The sequence below is a fragment of the Nothoprocta perdicaria genome, unplaced genomic scaffold (assembly GCF_003342845.1).
Source record: "Nothoprocta perdicaria isolate Ctin4 unplaced genomic scaffold, notPer1 scaffold_192, whole genome shotgun sequence".
Taxonomy (NCBI): Eukaryota; Metazoa; Chordata; class Aves; order Tinamiformes; family Tinamidae; genus Nothoprocta; species Nothoprocta perdicaria.
In genome coordinates, this window is record NW_020455116.1 from 286,324 (window position 1) to 301,184 (window position 14,861).

Below are 14,861 nucleotides of genomic sequence, written 5' to 3' on the forward strand. Positions count from 1 at the left end.
CACTGTTGCAAACAAGGTGAACAATTTAACTTCAATTTAATCCATAAAAGAAAAAAAAGAAAAAAGAAAGCCTGTTATGGGAAGGACTATTAAAAGTACCATTAGGTCCAGCCTCTTCTTAAGAAACGTGCCTGGTTGCTAAGCCCCAGGCCACCTCCTTTCAGGGAAGCTGAGCTACAAGGAATAACACACATAGGAAGAGCACACATTTTTGGAGGAAGGCATTTCCGTGACCATAGTCATCAGGATAAGTTTTGTTGGGTCACTAGGAACCACAAGTGGTCAGAGTGGCCACAGAATACCCCTTTTGCCTTTTTTGATCAAGATGATGCCTGTCTAAAGGTCATCGGCACAGCCTAAAGGCAGAACAGGACGTTCCGCATCCTGCCCCATTCCCTGCAGTCAATGGCCCTGGAGTTGGGCATCTCGGAAGGGTTGATGAGGAGGGCACTTGGACCAGCGCTGCTCCCTCAGCTCATCCCTGCACCTCTGGCTGTCCTGCTCAAGGCCCTCCCGCACCTGGAGCGCCAAGGCACGGCTCTGCTCTCAGCCTCATTCCGCTGGTGCTTGGGAGAGAGGGGAGACGTCGCAGCAGGAACGAGCCASAAGCCAGAACTCATTCAGTTTCGTTAGCTATTTATTTGTTTTTAATCAAAGCTGGTGCTTCACTTCAGGAAAGCATCTGGAAGCATTTGTTTCAAAATAAATTGCTTTTTGACTAAATTTTGGATGATGGGCTTCTGAATTAAGTGTTTCTAGCAAATTTGTAACAGCAGATGATAAAATATACTGTTCAGCTATAATTAGAGCAAATTTACACAATGAAGTTAAGAGTTCTTTGAGCTGTACCTGGTTTTAGTCTGGCAGAGGACTTACATTTGTAAAAAGCTGTCAGTGTGAGCCTGAGTGAGTGCTAATGCACCCAGGCTGCCTTAGGATGCTGACACTATCTATACAGCTTTACTAAAAGGGAGAATTCAGCCCAAAAAAGGAAACATTCTGTGAGCTCTCAAAGTCCATTAGGGACTGTGCTAGTGCTAGCGAGGTTCAAACAGACAGAGAGATGCTAGAGGGACGTGCAACACTATCTAAAACCCTCAGATATCGTTGGACAAGAGCCAGCTCCAGCCACAAGTCAATGTGATCTGTCTGGCTCTTTCTAAAATGCCATCAGCTGAGTCCCGGGGTACTTACTGCTGCTTGAATGTTAAATGTTAGAGGGCAATCGGTTCAGCCTGTGGTAATCAACCAACAGAGCCATTATGCAAAATTAACAGCCCACAGTAAAGCCCATAATGTGCATCAGGGAAGTGGTTATTAATGTCACTGTGGAGGTTAACCTGCATCTTGCGTGCAGAAGAGCGCTGCATCTTTTCAAATGAAGGTGCTAAGGACCCTTTCCCACATAGTTCATCCTTAGGAGTCTCCTTGGATGCTAGGAGCCTCCTCGGATGAGTGTGCTCRGTGCTCCCTCTCCCAACAGCCTTTCCCAGAGAGGGATGTCAGGAGCAGCCACTTCCCAGGGACCCAGAGCGCAGCATTTCGGGATGGCAGGAGCGCACGACCCTGCACTCCCTCTGTGCGCTTCCGAGCCGGATTGCRGGAGGCGCTGGGGCAGCCCTGCAGCAGATGACACGTTCCCAATGCACCCGCGTGGAAGCCAAGCCAGGTTCCCTGGAGTCAGTCCTCCTGGGCACCACATGGAAGCCAAGCTGGGTTCYGCACAGTCAGTCCTCCCAGTCGCTACACAGAAGCCAAGCTGGGTTCCCTGGAGTCAGTCCTGGTCACCGCCAGGTTTGGTTCCAATCTGCGCGGGAGGGAACCAAAGCATCACCATCCAGGAGTTGTCTGCGACCTCAGAAGACCAAGAAATAATTTGTTGGGGTTTAAGGCCTTAATGCAGTCACGTGCAGCAACCTACTGTGCATCAAGCTTTCTTTTTCCTCCTTATTCTTTTAGAATGCACTAACGTAGAATGTCCATGACATCAGGCATTACAAGAATGAAATGATATTATCAAGTTTCTCAGTACTCTCAGAAGCAATGGAATTCAAAGCTACCATCTGCATATCAAATTGTAACAGGCACCATGCCACCAACTCTATTTTGCTTCGTTTTATATCCAAAACTGTGTYAAATGACAAGGGCTTTAGACATGCAAGAGTAGGGACGACTCTATCCCAGAGCAGGATGGAAATCTGCTGYAACAGAAGGAGTTTAAGTTTTCCAGAAGTTTGGGATCATGAAGATTAAATGTTATTTTGGAACCATTTTTCTCTGATCCAAGATGTACAGCCGAGTGGCCAGACCAGACACAACAAGGCTTATTCCCTATCACAGACCTTTCACACTGCTGCTTCTGGGAAAGATCAGAATGTATTTGCTGCAACTTTACACACACATTAATTCTTGGCCACAGATAAAGCACTGGGAACGGTAACTTCAAAACAGCTCTTCTAGGAGAAAAGTCTTAAACCATTGGAAAAGGGACTCCAATGATGCTTCCCATTTAATCCCTATCTGTGAGTCTCCTATAGCTGGGCTGTCTCATGGCAAATGAGGATTTTGTTCTCTGGGTCAAGAGCATTAGACTTTTCCTATCATCCTCACAGCCACGACACACAGCTGAGGGTCCTTGGCAAGAGAAGCAGCCTTGTTTTGAGGCAAGAGTGTCATGTAGTCACCTTCCACAGGGGAAAGGAGCCAGAGTCCCCTCAGAGCTGACTATGACTGTGCAGGGAAGCTGACTACCACTGCTCTAGGAAGCCCTGTGGTGGTAAGTGGTTTGTTTTGCACAAGAGCCTGTTGAAAGTCACCGTGCTATCTAATTGTTCTGAGTTCATCCCTCTACAGGCAGCGTGAATCTAACCTTTAGGTCCTTCAGCTGCTCCCTGACACAGTCATGTTTGTCCCCAGTAATCTTGCTGGCAATGACTATTCATTCAATAAACATTTGGAAATTCCAGTCTGGCCCAATTTCTTCACTCCTTCCAAAAAGTGACTGAGGCAATATCCCCAAGGCAGAGATAATCACACATGCCTTCCTAAGAAAGGATTTTCTTAGCTTAGTCACAAAGCCGTTCACGCAACTTGGCTACCGTGGAAGCAACAGGAAGGAAAAGCCAACATGGAGCGAGGTTCAATGGAGAGAGAAAATGAAACTGCTGGAATCTACCTGAGGATTAATTCACTAYTAGCCTAGAGAGTCCTGCTCCCAAGCACACACCCGTTGCTATGCATCCCAGGTGGATAGAGCATCCACCTGGGCCCTGAGCGAGACTACGGGGTTGATCCAGTCTTCGTGTCTGCGCAGTGGGATGCTGCACTAGGAACCGTGTTCAATTTCTCTTCCCTGGAGCCCACCGAGCAGAYGTGGATCTGCACTGTAAACCTCGCTCCCACCCCGCCAAGATGATCTAATTCCTTTCGACTTCATTGACGTTTGTTTTTCATCTTTCAAAGAATGGCTCCCTTTCAAAACTGGGGCAGCAGCCGAACAGAACCTCAGCGTTTCCTCCCTCTCTCTGGTAAACGTAAACAAAAACATCTCCCCACATGTCTGGGGCAAGATTCCTCATCCCTTCAGCTTTGCTCTGACACATGCAGCCGACCATGTGCTGCCATTCATGATCCAGACACTACTCAAACACACGCTGCTTCCCAGATTCAAAAGCCATTTGCAGAGGAATCCAGGATAGCACAAAGCAGCCTGCCAACATCCAGGTAGAAGAGAATTAGACTGTGTTTCTTTTGGGTACTTTGAATGGTTTTGATTAGAACTGACTGAGGTAAAAGCATCATTCCATTAACTTTTGGACGTTGCTATTCAACAGAGGTTTAGAACATATTTTCCACATATACATGCCTATGCTTATCCTGGAAACTATATACCTTCTACATAGCTAAAACAAGCAGATGTAGTTGGCATTGTCTTCATTCTCCAAGCTGTTAAATATTTTAGCTGCTAAACAAACAAAGATTGGTAATTTTACCCACATGTTCCAAAGTAATCAGCTGTCATATTCATTAGAAAGAAGCCAGAACCACAGAGTTTGGATCCACGCTGCACGCTCRTGGTGTTGAGATTATGATGGGTTCACTCCTGCTAGGCAAAGGGCTGACAGCAGAGATTATTTGACAGATGTCTCAGGGGACTTGGCTGGSCAGCCTGGGGAAACCAAACAGCATCGAGAGGAGAGTGGGGATGAATAGAGGAGGAGGGGAGGAATCGTGAGGGGAGCAGAAACCTTCCAAAATTCCAAATCCAGACAGCCCAACTGTCAGAACTTGTCCCAAAACAGCATTAACTTAGAATTGTGAAGGAAGATAAAGACGGTTTCTTTCCCCACTTCAACGTCTGGAATCCTAATTCGCTGTTTCCTACTGTCGTGCTTAGCCGTGTTCTGAGTTTCAGACACTTCCATATGCGAGATGACATTTTGCTCCGAGCAGCATACCTGGAAGAGGTCTCAGTGCATCCGGTCTAGAGTTCTGCCTCCATTTTCAGATGCAAAAAGTCATGTTTTCTCTACCATCAGAAATATTTTGGCTAGCACGGGATTCAGGAAATCCAATTAAGCAACACTTAGGAGCTGAAGGTCCAGCTTAACTCTTAGCATGTAATTTTAACAACAGTCACATAAGTCAGAAGGTTTTTAAAGCTAAATTTGCAGAATGGAATCCTGTGCAGTGACCTAGTGGGTCAGCAAGTGTTTGTCTTACGTGTGACCTTCCGGTATGGGAAGTTTAAACAAATTCAGACATTTTCATTGGCTTTGGTACTCAGTTTCTGTTATCTCATGTCACTTCTTCACAAGCTGTGCAAAATGCTTTTGGACACAATGGAAAACTGCAATTTCTGTTCCCTATGATTTTTTCCCATAATAAAGAAACTGCTATTTGTTTAAAAACTGAGAGAGAAGGAAACCTATTAAATCAGATTTCTCTCTCTTTTTTTTGTTTTTTTTTCCCTCTTCTCTTCCTATTTAGGATAACTTGTACATCAAGCATAGAAGGAAACCTATTAAATCATATTTCTCTTTTTTGTTGTTTTTCCCTTCTCCTCCTATTTAGGATCACCTGTACATCAAACAGAATTGACATCCTATTAAGTGAAGTGAGATTCTTATGAAGTTATTTTTACTGGTATTGCATGAGGGATGGCAGGGAATTGCCACAAGTCGGTGGATAAGAAGTTTCAGACAGTGAAAAGAACAGGATTGARACCCAGCAACAAACAATTCCCCAGAGGGCTTTAGGAATGAAGGTGATAGGATCTAGGCAAGGAGGACCAAGTGATCTGAGGCTTATTTTCCACGGACACACACCCCCAGCCTGCCCCACGGGGAGGTTTCCCAAAGTTTGCACACACTCAGACCTAAAGGACAAGATTAGGGATCTGATCTAGCATCCTGTTCCACAGACTATCTATGATCTATGGAGCTTAGATGAGTGGTCCCACACATTACATCTTAAAAGCAATGTTATTGCAGCTGTGAAGAAATCCCAGCGCCTGTATTTCTGGGTGATTACAAGTGAACATTGTGCCCTGGATATAACCTTTTGGTATGGCATGTAGAAAACCATAAATCTACCATGACACTTAGGAGCAGAATCTCAGGTCAGAAAGTGCTGTTTGAATTGCTTGATAACCATTGATACCAACAGAAGAGYGACAGAAAATGTGGCAGTTCTCAAGTCCTTCCTACATCAAAATAGTCTCAGGAGGCCAAGTCCAGCACTGGCAGGGACAACCATTTGGACACACACGTACACACTTAGCTGCAGTTCAACTCAAGCAACAACTGCAGTCTAACCCACATCAGAGCAGATTTTCCAGTAAAACATATTCGAAAGATAAGTCTTATCTCTTTCTCTTACATGTCTAGCAGCAAAGCTAGACATGGACAGCTAAAATATATATCTGTGTCACTAAAATATTCCTAGATACATAATCTACTTTTCTAGACTATATTTCTTAGCAGCTGGAAGAAAATAGTCTTTATTTTTAGTATTATCTTTGAGTCTTTTCTGGACACTACATTTATYGCAGAGGCCATTCTGAATTAGGGAGAGGGACTGTTAGATATTTATGATAAATAGTTAATAGCTTTTAAGAACTAGCAGTCATTTTTATTCCTTGTTAGCTTGCAGATTGATTTTCTTTCCTTGCTTTGACTTTCTTCCGTTAATAAACATTAATAAATTTTGCCATTGGGAGATCTGATTGAAAAACAAAATGTTCAGTGCCCCTGATGACTGTTTTGTCAGAGCTGATAACCTCTCTGAGTACAGTTAGGCAACCTGGAGACATGTAGTAAGTAACTGGGGAAACTGAGCTCTCAGAGTGTGCTCTCCCCACACATGCACATCCACACACACTGCCAATAGCTCATTGCTTGTCTCTGTTTGCTCTCATGGAAAACGTTTCACTCATTTTTCCCTGAAAAAGATTATTCTCGGGCAAGAACTGCAAACGAGAAGAGCAAGGCTATACTCTTACCTTTTATAAATGGCTGGCATGACAGCAGTTGAAAAGTACTATCAAGAAAGGTCCTTTTTATTATTATGTTTTCCCCATCACACTTCTGGCACTGTTTCCTTGGGGCGTCATTTCCACTCATCTGMTGAAACAGAAACCCGACATCCCACCGCACTTGGCACGGCCGAAATGAAGAGGTCCATGAGGCGGGAGAACCAGGACGCAGGAGAACCAACAGTGTCTCCCACACTTTCCTTTTGTCTGAGGAGAGGAACATGATATAACCAACTTCCTAGGCTGAGAGATCTAATTTCATCACTCATTAGTAATAAAGCAGAGCTGCTCCCTGCATCATTGAATTACAGTAACTGTTCCAGTTTCCCCACTGCCCTTCCTCTAAGCAGTTAAAGAAGCTACCAGCAATTTCAGGGGTTCGGTGTTATTTGAAGTTTGGCACATAAGATAGAAGGTTATTTTTCTTTTTGAATTAAATCAGGCTGACATTTGCTTAGCTGGTTCTCAGATCTGCAAGTAAAACAAGAGAAGGAGCTTTGTTATTTCAGTCTGTTTTTATCATCTTTCAAGAAGAGCTTCAATTAGAAAACAAACCAGGAATCCATGTGCTGGGCTTAGCATTTGGAGGGGCTTTTTATTTGCAAAGATGGTGGGCCACATTCAGAGGCTAAATGTCAAATGGTTCAAGTTTCTTCATCAGAAATAGTTACAAGAATCCAAAGCCAAAAATCAAGGCCCTACACTTAAAATTAAGCTCTCCCAGTGACTTCAGATCACATAAACCAATGAGCAAGAAGGAGGAACTCAGTTGAAAGTTAAGTTTGAAGGAATACAAATTCAACACTTTTGTACGATTCTTCCTTGTGAAAGACTCCTGCAGGAAGTAGCAAATAACCCCCAAGAAGTTRGGGCTTTGCAGAGATAAGAGGTCTGCAGAATTTTACAGAAAATTGGACTTACTTTTTCTGTAGAACCAAAAGCCACTTCCTAGAACACATTTAGAACTGTACCCTGTTGTAATAACCTACAGATGGATTTAAAAATAATGAAATTATAGTGTTCTGTTACATTTCGTAATTCATCCAGAACGCTGTTATTTCATCCTTTGGATCAGGCTCAGTGATTCATGAATTCTGGAMGCGACTCATGCCTTCCACTGAGATCACTGTTACACCAGGTAAGGCTGAAGCAAGGTGCTGCCCACAGGTACACAGAGACAGAGATTCACACACGGAGCTGGGAGAGGCATTTAGCTCGCTGGATGCTCCCGATGACTTTGACTAAGTCCAAGGAAGATGACTGCAGTGATCACACTGCAGTGATCACAGTACAGAGACCAGCAGTGCAGAAGCTCAGACCAGCTTCGAGAGGAGACCCAAGGGGACAGGAGCAGCTGCTTATTCTTGGTGTTGTCCAACAGCACTGAACTGGGCATCCTATTGAGCATCCAGCAGACTTTTTTCCTGTTTTATACTTTCACAAACTCAGTGGCCACTGGCAGTCTTGCCCCATATATCAAAACTTTTCTGTATAGGAGAATGGTTGGTATTTTCTGCTGAGGACAGTAGCAGTTACAACATTGAAGATCTCAGAATAGAAGAAGTCTTTCAGCTGCTGCTTTGCTTACCTAGACATCAGGTCTGAAAAATCACAAAAGTTACAAGGGAAAAAGATGCCCTTCTTTTCCTTTCCTCACAGTAATTTRAACAGAAGGAGGGAAAATCATGGCATGCATCATGATGAATCCTAATGAGTTAAAATACAAACTTTGCTTGAAGTGGCACGACACATATGATATTTAACTCGAGATGCCTATTGGCATGATCAGGAAAAAAAGAACAAGCTATGCTAGATGCAGAAAAAATACCCACTATGTAAAGTTGTCAGTTATGTAATAGTGGAGCATGCATCTAAACTTAGGTACTTTCCTGCACTGTTAAACAGGTACTTATGGAAATCTATCTTGGACTCCAAAACTGTGGCAGCTTGAATGAGGTACACCAGTGGTACACCAGGTAAGGATTTGGCATGGAAAAAACATAGAGTTTCCTTACTCTAACATTGGCTCATGGGCARTAAAACAGTCAAAATAGGTTGAAAATATAGTGAAAGTATGCTCACATAGCAACTGAGAAAGGGATTGAGAGGAAAAAGAACAAGGCACATGGAAAACATATTTTCTGTATGAAGTAACTATTCTTCCTGCTTAAAAGAAAAAAGGGAGTTGTTAGGGTTCAATGAGGAATTTCAACAGAARTCCCAAATGTTTGATTTCCCTTGAGCATATTCATTAAGCATGTATGGGCAGATTTTCAAAAATATTCAGTTCCCAACAACTCCTATTAAAGATAATGAGACTTGCTGTATGTTAAACAATTTAAAAATCTAGCAAGAAATGGATAGGAAGCAAAACCTTCATAAAAATAGCAGGCTTATGCCAGGGATCTCAACACCGCCACTTCTTACCTGCTGGCTTTCCATTTTCTCATGTCAGGGCTACTRGAATCTTTTGTTAGACGAAGCAGACACGATGAGCTGGTTTCTCATCTCAGTCATTCAGCACCTAATCCAGAGAAACTACAGAGTTATTTACTCTCACCATATTTTCATTGATCTGACATATCATCAGAGGAAACAGACTCTGGCCCTCAAAACTCTACATGCCATGTGGAAGGAAAGTCACTTCTTTAGCACCAACAGTATGCTCAAAAAGTGCCAAGAATCACAGTATRTGAATAATATTTTCTTTGAAGCATTAAGAAGTTTGAAGTGAAATCCAAAAATGCATGCTTGGAAAAAAAAATGCCCTGCACTTTCACAGCCATCATATGTCATTCTGCAAGCATGACTGATGATACATAAGATGAGCCAAAACAGGCAATAAGGATGGCAAGAAATCGCAAAACAAAAAGAGGATCATAAAACACGCACATTTCTTTCAAAAACTTGAAAACAGAATGAAATAACTGACTTCCATGATCAAGATTAACCTTAACTAGTATTTACTGAGATATCTGCTGACAGCAACTGTTGTTCCTAACTGAAGAAGCTAAATAGAAGACTTAGGAAGCCAAGAAAGTCCAAAACTTTTACTTTTAGTTGACCCTGGTATAAGGGAAAGAGGAGGAAGAAGAAACATCACCATTAAATTGAATTGACAGAACTATGTTTTTAGGAAAAATCCATGGATTGGCTGTGCATTCCACAATCAAGATTTTATTATCTCTTCTGTCTGAATTTAGTAGACTCTTAGTCCATCCAGCCCAATACAGASACACAGGTCTCGCTGGAGCCCTTTAGCAGGCAGTCTCTCTCAAGAGTGCCACTCAGCGCGTGCTCCAAATATATTGTCCAGCTGAGGCCATATTTCAACCGAGTAATAAACACTGGAAATGGGTAAAGAAAGAAGAGAGTAATAAAAATGGGAAAGGAGGAAGGCGTAAACAATAAAAAAAAAAAAAATCTGATCAAATTGGAGTGTAAATAACTAAGAGAGGCCAACAATGACAATAACAATGAATAGGAGCAATAGGACAAGAGGAGGACACAAGAGGAAAACTGTCCTGTTTTTGAGATGCTATCCTGAAGTTTGGGAGCCTTACATTCATTTCTCACCAATGCCACAGACCTTCCTTAGGACCCTAGCCAATGTGCTGCATCTCCCTGTTCTTGAGGAAAGGGAATGTAAGCACCTCCTTACATCACAAGCTGGCTGTGAAGGCAAGTGTATTGCAAAATGCARCGTAGGAAGGTGGATAATGAAGGCTATCATCAATCTGTAATACATGTAGAGAGAAGCTGGAAACCCATATAAAGAGTAAAACAAATGGCAACCTAGGAGGAAAACAAGATAGAATGAAAAGCAGGGGATGCAGCTTGTATGCGTCCCTCTGTAGCTATGACTTTCCATACAAATCAGTAGGCCAATCCATCTATCAGCTAATGCTGGGCAGGATCTGCTGTGTCTTTCATATTACGGAGACAGATGATTATGAGAGAACTGCAGCATCACCTGCTCCTAGCTACTGGATTCTAGTGGATTAGCAGATTCTGCCTTGCAGTGGTGACATGGGAATAGTTTAACACAGGCACTGCCTCAGGCACATGGACTGAGCTAATGAACATGTAGTTTAACTGCTGCATCTATTGATACCCAATACGCAGACTTCCCATAAGGTTTTCTTGGAATCATATACACCTATAAAGACCTGTATGTATGCCATACATATGTAAACATGCCTATGTATGCATAAATAGAAGGCTCCATTTGAAAAATTAAATTTAACCTGAAGATCTGATTAGCTTGGAAAGTTTCTTTGTTTTCTTTTTAACTTCCTCTCCCCTTTTATAGGCTATTTGTAAGGGACACGCTTGCTTATATGTTGGTTACAGCCTTCTTCTAGTCATACTTACTCTTTTATTTTTTTTTTTTTTTATCTTATTCATCTTCTCTGTTGCATATTAAACAAAGGACAAACATGTTACAGATACCAAACGGATATTTAAGATGATTAAACAGACACGCACACCTGGCCCCTCACATTAACCTATACCGGGCTGTTCCATAAGGTTCCATTACAAAATGTGCTATAAAACAAGGTTACCAGGCCAGAAACTAATTAGCCAAGTATTTAGATCAGATACCCATCTGTAATTCATATCAAGGCAAAATTTGGTGCAGTTAGCTGAAGCCAGGGGAAGGAAAAAGGAAAGACAAACAACTCAATGAGGCACTAATTACCTTTTGCAATTCAAGTAGGAGAGGCAGATAAGAATAGAATTATCTCAGGTTACAGTGAGAGGGAGCTTAATAAAAGCCACTAAGCTGCTGCACAGAGAGTCAAGCGAAAAAAACTCTGCAGTGAAGCCACAGAGATATTCTGGTTTGACTGGGGGAAGGGGCTGGCTAAAGAAATGGCTCGTGGGAATTTTGGCATTTGTCACAAAAATGTGTTTAAAAACCAAGATGAGTTTCAGCTGCAAGCATGAACCTGGAGTTCCCCGAAGCTCACAGATGTTTGACTCCAAGGTTTGATTCAAGCTCATCTGTATGTATAAGCTGAATTAACCCATTAAGATTCATTATAGATGCTATTTTAAACCAGTTTTGAAAAGCCAAGAAAAAGAAAGGGGGAGAGGGGCGGAATCTGGGCACCTACAGTTAGGCACAAGTGTTCAGTCTCTGCATCCAACTGGGATGCCTGCCTGCAGCTCACAAAAATTCCACCTCAGCCTCCCAAAATTCACTTTAGTTAAGTGAGTGCAACTTGGTGTGGGGGGTCACCAGCCTGTTTCAGATTGGCACACTTGGCTTTCTTTTTGTGAAGTGATGGGTAGAATGTCATTTAATTCCATTTCCACACTCTATCCCTCATACTTTTGTTCCCTATATCCAGATTTCTGAGAGCATTTCAGCCCGTTATCCAATTCTTACATTTTCTGCCTTTGTATTACACAAGACAGAAGTGTAAAGCTGAACACCAGCAGCAGGACTGATGTGCTGAAGAACAGAAGGTCATACGTAGAAATGCCTGGAGAGGAATATGGAGAAGATGCAATAGGAGATAATCAGAGCAATATTTCTCTAATCTTTCTTCACTATGCACTCAGCCAGCTTGTTTTAAAGGAACTCCTGAGCTTGGGGGGGGCTGCTGATCCCAATGGCATTGAGAACCTAACCTGTTGCAGAGATTGCTAATAATGAGCTGTAAAAAAAAAAAAGAAAAAAGAAAAAAAAAGAAAAAAACACCCCACATATACACTGTATTAATGGAGAAAAAACCCAGACTGTGCATCCAGAGTATTTTGAGCAAAGTAACTACCACTTGTCTGATGCTATGGTATTGAAATCTGTCTTTGGGTAACCATATAACAGCCTATAACACGTTCTTCCTTCAAGAATATCTATAACAGGTTCTTCCTTCAAGTGATGGTGGACAGACTCATTTATATGATGAATTGTTTAAAAAAAAAAAAAAAAAAAACCACAAAGCCTAGAGCCAAGTCATTTCTCTTCCTTTTGCATACCACCATCACAGGCCAAGGCCCTACTCCAAACATGGGGCACACACATAGATCAAAACATGCCCCTCACATCCTCATATGGAATAAGCAGGAACTTTGTCAAAGATCAAAAACTCTCTGTAGCTAATTGTTCACTTCTTCTCTTACCATTATTTTCTTTCATTTTAAACTTCTCCTGACCCTTGATATTCTCCCAGTTGGGACATGTAGCAAAGCGTACGGCCTAATCCTCATCCCCRTGCTACCTGCATGCAGTGAGCACCCCACCACGGGGCTCCGCCTCTGTAGCCAGTGCCAAATGTTTTCAGGAATATCAAACAATTCCTCTGAACACCCGCAGCCAAACTGCTGATGGTCATTTACTCTGCAAAACTCTAAACCCAGGAAATGTCACCTAAACAACTTACTGCCTAAGGAAACAGCATGACTTCTGAATCAGATTTTTTTTTTTTTCCATCTCCTCATCCAATATTACGCAGTCACGGGGGTATTCAGGAATGCTACTCTATTTGTAGAGCTGCTTCGAGCTAAATGTTTGTACAACTGTCTTCACAGCTCACCCCTCGGTGACGGCAAGTCGGGCCGCGCTGCCGGCAGCTTCTGGAGAACATGCAGACCTGGAGCTAGTTACCTGCAACCGGACTTCCCCGAGGTGCACCCTGAACACGCTTGTTCACTTCCCATCTCCTTCATAGCAGTCTTCAGTGTTTCCGGGCCACAGGTTCAGAACTGCTGAGGGCAAGGAATTTTTCTCTTGGACCATGTGCAAACTTTGAATGGAGGAAAAACATCAACCTATAGCACCAGCTATGGAACAAGTCTTGAGTGCTTTGCTCTCCTGAGTCAAAGCCACACAGAGAGACCAGAAACAGATCACATCCTAAAGAAATTTGGCAATTGAAAAGTGACCTGGGTGTTCTCAGGGCATTGAGTTGACTTTTCATGTACAAGGTTGATTATGCTCAAGTTTAATTAAATTAAATTCCTTTACTACAAGGAAGAGAAGCTATGCAAATTTTCAGAGTTGCTGTATCACCACAGTCTTTCTAACTGTGTCCTGCTGTGCTGAATATTTCACAAGTGGTGGAAACTTCATAACAAAGCTGAGTTCCACCAGCTATTCCTGACTAAACCATCCAGACAAGCACAGATATTGAAATACGAACATTGCATCTAGATCTATTCCAAGTCTTCTTTTTTGCAATGAGTTGGGCAGTTTTGAGAGCAGAAACAGAAATGGAAAAGTAATGCTGACAGTATCGCTGACAAAATAATTATGCTTGCAATACTTACAACTTAATATTAAAAGTGTTTTCAAGTGTTCTCTGTTTTGGGAAATTYCATAAGTAGAAACAGAGTCTTGCTTTTTGATTGCTGAATAATTGTTTTCCTACAATTGTATCAATCTCCCCCATGCTTCTCATTTAGCTTAATAAGGTATTGGTCTGCCATCTGCCAGACTTTCAACTTCCAACTCCTTCTGTTAAATGGATTATACTTTGGGAAGCATAATGCTTCAAGGAAATCATCTTGACATACAGTAGCACACTGAAAAGCTACTCAAGTTTCTTAAAAAAAAATAATCAGAACAAAATGGCATTTTTGAACAAGACCAATATGGTGAGACAGGCCCTTGCTATTACCTCTTCTTAGGTATTATCTAGCCACAATTTCCTCCCTCCCATCTGTCCTTGGCAAGGCTGCACATTTAATCCAGACCTAGAGCAAACCTTCAGAGCCTCAGACGTTTTCCCAGAGGAGCAACCCAGCCATCTGGCCACGACCCACAGAAGTTTGAGCACTTGGAGGGGCTCTGCATTCCAAGGCAAATAAAGCAGCAAACTCTTACACACACCTGCTGGGCTCAGCTGCTGGCAAATTATCAGGTCTCCTTCTCTGTGGGAAGACCTTGATAAACAGCAGTTTTCCTCAAACTTCAGCTCCTTTGCAGGAAGAAGGTAAATACCACTTGAGCCTCCCAGCCTGGCTGCCAGGAGCCCTGACCTGTGGGTCCCTCCTGAGAGCCTGAGCCTTTCTTCAGGTGTCACAAGGAAGGGCTGGTTAAGCCCCACAGCTAATTAACCAGCGTGAAATTTGTTCTCATCGTATCTTGCACCCACCAACGTTATTCTAGGCGATAAACAAGCACATCATTAGGAACACCTCCAAGAAAGCTAGAAGAAAAGCAGATAATGCTAGGCTGAATTTTGCTGCCTAGACAGGGTTTAATTGGCAACTTACATATACTGTTGTTGAGTAAATGGATTTTGTTTATATCTGAGCTTTCTTCCTTGCTGTGAGCAGGAAGACTGCATACCTATTGGAAAACAGGACATACATT

General features: G+C 42.5%; 1 long non-coding RNA gene across 3 annotated transcripts; it reads right to left on the bottom strand.

The window, feature by feature from the left end:
• Positions 1 to 673: 673 nt before the first annotated feature.
• Positions 674 to 14,309, bottom strand: LOC112945559. Of its 3 annotated transcripts, none has more exons than XR_003249035.1 (6): positions 14,251 to 14,309; positions 13,152 to 13,252; positions 8,963 to 9,059; positions 7,565 to 8,136; positions 6,503 to 7,006; positions 674 to 1,855 (listed from the first exon to the last, which is right to left on the bottom strand). It is a non-coding gene; the product is annotated as an uncharacterized LOC112945559 (long non-coding RNA). The 3 variants fall into 3 exon arrangements; XR_003249034.1 differs by having other exon boundaries at positions 7,457 to 8,136; XR_003249036.1 differs by lacking the exon at positions 13,152 to 13,252 and having other exon boundaries at positions 7,457 to 8,136.
• Positions 14,310 to 14,861: the final 552 nt, after the last annotated feature.